Here is a 4517-nt window from a genome sequence, read left to right as displayed (position 1 = left end):
TGCTGATGCCTGTCCATCCCTCTTTGGAGGTTCTCTGGGAGCACAGATGGTTCATTTGTGTCTTGTGTTAGAATTTAATTCCATTCAGAATAGTTTCTCATTATTAGATCATATTATTATAATTAGTTTGCCTTGGATAATTTATTGTCCAACTGACTACCTGCAGTATCTTATGTCATGAGCCCAGTAAGCACTTAAGGAGGAAGCTTCTGCATTCCCATGTATGCTTTCCAACACCTTTGCTTTCTAGGCTACGGGTCAGAAGCATTTATCATCCTGTTCTTACACAGCCTGGTGCCTTACAAGACCATGTTATAGCTACCAGTGGTAGTGAGACTTCCCTGTGTGCTAAGTTCCTTGATGCAGAGCCAAAGATACAGTTTTGTCATTCCAGCTCAGTCCTGCTTTCCACTCTGCACTTCTGACAGGGATCTCTTTACCTCTGTCTTTGGATCTAATTCCTCACTTAGGTGAAAAGAAGGATGGGATTAAGGGGAGGGAGGGGGAAGAAAAGAAAGGAAAAAAAGAGAAAACAAACAAACAAACAAAAAAACCTACAACCAAACCACACCACTTAACCAGTCTTTTCAGGCCTCACTCTAGTGGAGATTCACTGTAGTGTACCAGAGTTGGAGTCTTTCATCTAGCAGAGTCCAGGCTGGTTTACAAACCACATATATGTGTGGATATATATTGTTTCAGTTGTATTGACATGGGATATAGGAGAAAGCTTAGCAGTGCTCTAATAGAATGTACTTGTGCTGCTGGGGTACTTCAAGTTTAAATTAAGAACCTTTTGTGCTGGGAATCAAAGATCCTTACAGCAGCTCCTGGTTTAACATCTACACTAGTGTTACTCAATGATAGTGTAGAAAATATAAATATCATATTGCTTCTGCTTTATTCCCACTCTGTTGATTCCAGATCACCCAGCTGCTTGCAGTGACTGATAAATAGTGTTTGTGGGTCATCTGGAAGTGGTAGGACTCATGTAATTACCACAGCTTTCCTATATTTGTCTTTTAGGGCAAGAAATAATGAAACAGCTAGTGGAAACAAACCCCAGTGTATCACTTTGATAAGCGCTAGTAGAGCAGTAGAGTGACTGAAGGTAATTTCAAGTTTCCTGTGAATCTTCCTTGGTAAGCCTTGCAAGACCAGTGGAAGAAAACTTCTACTGCCTTTCTGAATCCATTCTTATGAAGGCAGTCCCTGCTGTGGGCTGCCCTGTGATGAGGTGCCTACAGCAGAACACATTTCATAACTTGAAAATTAAATATTATTAAAGGATTTAGCTTCTTAAATAAAGTGAGGAGAATCTGGTCATCCTGGCAGGTTTCCAAGCCCTTAGGAATATGTGCAAGAGAAGGTATTGAGGCAGAGCCACTGCTGACAAATGCTGGGTGGTTGATGGGCATCCTAGAGGTGTGTGATGGAGGACACACAGGTGCAGCCTTTGAGGACTGGCTCTAGCTCCAGCTGAGGGTCTGATTCAGTACCTTGGAGCAAACTTCTGCGGGGACTATGTTGCTACAGGAGAGCCAGAGGGCTGTGCTGGAAGCAATACTAACAGATTCCTGGAAGGATATAAAGAGAGATTGCACCACTGTACTTGAAGCTGGAGAAATAGAAGGTCTTAAGATTTGACTTGGGAAATGTATTGCATAGTACAAGAAACTTCAGTGGGAGAAATCTGATACAGGGACAGATACTCTCTCTCCTCTCCTAAATATGTATAATGGAGTAATTTTACATTTATTGAGCATTCCAGGCAACACTTTGAAGATGTTAGCATTAATCTGTTCTCTGCTTTTATGTTTCCTCGTTTAGTGTGGTATTCTGGGTTTGCCTTTTTTCAGAACATGGAACATGGGACATGCTAGGTGGGCCTGGATTCAGGAGAACCCGATAAACAAGTATAATTAGAAATCAAGAGTTCAGTACTTCAGTCCTCAAGATGATTGCTGTTCTTTTGGACTATTACAATGGACATTTTCTCAACAGTTACATTATAATTGAGTTAGATTTCATTTATTGAGGTGAAAACAGTAACTTGTGTTGACCTGGTGTGCGCTTTGACCATTTGTATTAATAACCTCTAACCACTTCCTTCCCCCCACTCCTGTTCTGCTGCTTGTGTAAATTAACCTCTGCTATTGCGTCAGGATGAGGTTGAGATTAACTTCTTTCATCTCTTTGCAGAAGCTGTGCTTAACTCTGTGCAGTGACTGCATTAAGAGTCTCTCAGGTGGGACATTTCCCAAGGGCTGTTCAGTTACACTGTACTTTTCTGCTATTCCACCTGCTGTTCTCTTGGCCCTGAATACATTGTACCACCTTCCAAGTCACTTGGTTTCTCTTCATTTTGCTCTGAATCTTCTAGGTTTATGCAATGGTTTGGTTTTTTTTTTCCTCTTTAAGGTGTATAATGAACATTTACTTTAGATATTTTAGTTTCTAAGTGGACCTCCAATTCCTTCTCCCAGCTTCAAGTTCCCTGCACAGCTGGCTTTTGTACCATCAGCAGAAACTGTAAATGGCAAACAGCTGGACTACTTGTGTCTTAACATCATCCCAGTTCTGACTTGCTACTTAAGTGAAAACAAATTTAGATTTTCCCCCACAGTGCTTTGGTTAGGCAGAGCTCCTCTAACTGGAGAAAACTGCTTTTGGTGCCATGTATATAACCCTTAAGGACTGTGTCTTAAGGTTTCTTAAGGAACCAGGCTGTTCTGCAAATATATGGAAGTCATCTTTCTTCCTCTTTCCCCTGCTTCACAAATAATAATTAATAGTAAACCTTACTCTTAAAAGGCAAACAGGATTCATGCTTTGTTATCAGTCATGAGTCAACTGGACTGAAACTGCCTACAGAGTACTTAGCTTTTGTGCTCAGAATCAGGATTAACAACTTTCTGTCTTTACAAATTAGAACTGTTGACCTCTCTGTTAATTTGGTCCTTATTGTCTCAACTTGGAAATACTCCATGCTTCCTCTTCTGGAAGTGTTTAATCCGTTAAAATTATTGCCTCACCTACATTTAGAAGCCGCCTTGGAAGGAGACCAAAGCTGCAGGTCAAATAGAGAAATACTGAGCAAGTAATGGGGCTGTGCCGGGGGCTTCTTGGGAACCCTAGGCAGAGCCATTGCCAGCAACTGCAAATGCCACATACTTCTGCTTTGCCCTAAACTCTGTGGGTTGGGGCAGGTGCCCTCTGCTCAGGCTGATGTACGTGGACTTCCACATGACTGCAGGGAGTCACTGCTGCTTGTCCTCAGAGGATTAGATGATCTAGGAAGCAAAGGTCATTTTGGTTTTCTATCTGCTACACCTCTAAGATTCCCTAGGTAGAAAGCAGCAGGCGTTCTTGGTTTTGGAGTTGCAGCTTTTTGAAGAAGGTGTGGGAAACGGTCACTTCTCTGCTCTCTTGCAGACATTTTGCTATTTCCACCCATAATGTGCAAAAGTATAGAGATTTGGGGTTTTTTTTTTTTTGTTTGCTTCCTGATTTAAGAATTTTTTTTAATCTAAAATTCAAACCACTTAAAAGGAACAAAGCAGAAAGTCTCCCCAAGTGTGCAGCGTGGGTGTCTCCTGTGTGACAAGTAACTGCTTTAGAGTCTGAAAATAGCCCGTGTACCTCAGAAGCATTCCTGGGAGCACCACACGAATGCCGTGCACGGGGGACATGCCAGGCACTGGGGGTTTGCGGCTCTATCACCCCACCCAGTGCCTTCTCCTTCAGCCTGCAAGAGTGGAGGTTACATGCCAATTTTTTGCATTGGGAAAACTGTAGGGGGGGAAAAAAACCCCAAACAAACAGGAACATTGGCTGGCAAGCTTTCTGTGTGGGCTTGTCTCATGTTGAAAGAAAGCATTGGTGTGTTCTTGTCATACCGCACACTTCACCGAGTGTGTTTTGCAAATACTCTCATGACCTATAAGCAGACAGTAAAATTTATGGGTGTGGATAGCTGACAAATTCTGAGGATTTAGGGCATGAACCCTCCAACCTTTATTCATGCAGATAATCCTAATCCATGCAAGTTCCATGGAATTTGTTGCTCCTGTTCATCCAGTCAGTCAGAGTAAGGCCTTGCTGCAGGTCACATTGTATTCTCCTCAAAAGGGCTTGTGGTGCTTTGGTTTACCTTGTGGATAACTTCTGTGGCAAGCTGCCCAGCTCATTCACATCTCCCAGATCTGAAAATAATGAAATCCAACCAACTCCCCTGATTGCTTAGGTTTTAGGAGTGACCGGAGCCACGATTCCAAGTGACCCGGCCTGCCTGGGGGTTTTTACAAGCCCAGCAGGAGCCAAATGCTGGCATTAAATCCCCAGACCCCCTTGCTGCTGTGAGTAGAAGCCGAAAGGTAATAAGTTAATGAAGTCGTGAGACTTGGGGGTTATGTTTTATTTTGAATCTGGCTTTTGCTTTGCCTCGAGCATCAAAGGTGTACTCGGGCTGTATCCTTTCTCTTGCCCCGTAGCCGCCGGTGGGAAGTGCCGGTTTC

Source organism: Merops nubicus, unplaced genomic scaffold (genome assembly GCF_000691845.1).
Source record: "Merops nubicus isolate BGI_N331 unplaced genomic scaffold, ASM69184v1 scaffold35138, whole genome shotgun sequence".
Classification (NCBI taxonomy): domain Eukaryota; kingdom Metazoa; phylum Chordata; class Aves; order Coraciiformes; family Meropidae; genus Merops; species Merops nubicus.
Note: the sequence above shows the minus strand (reverse complement) of the source record.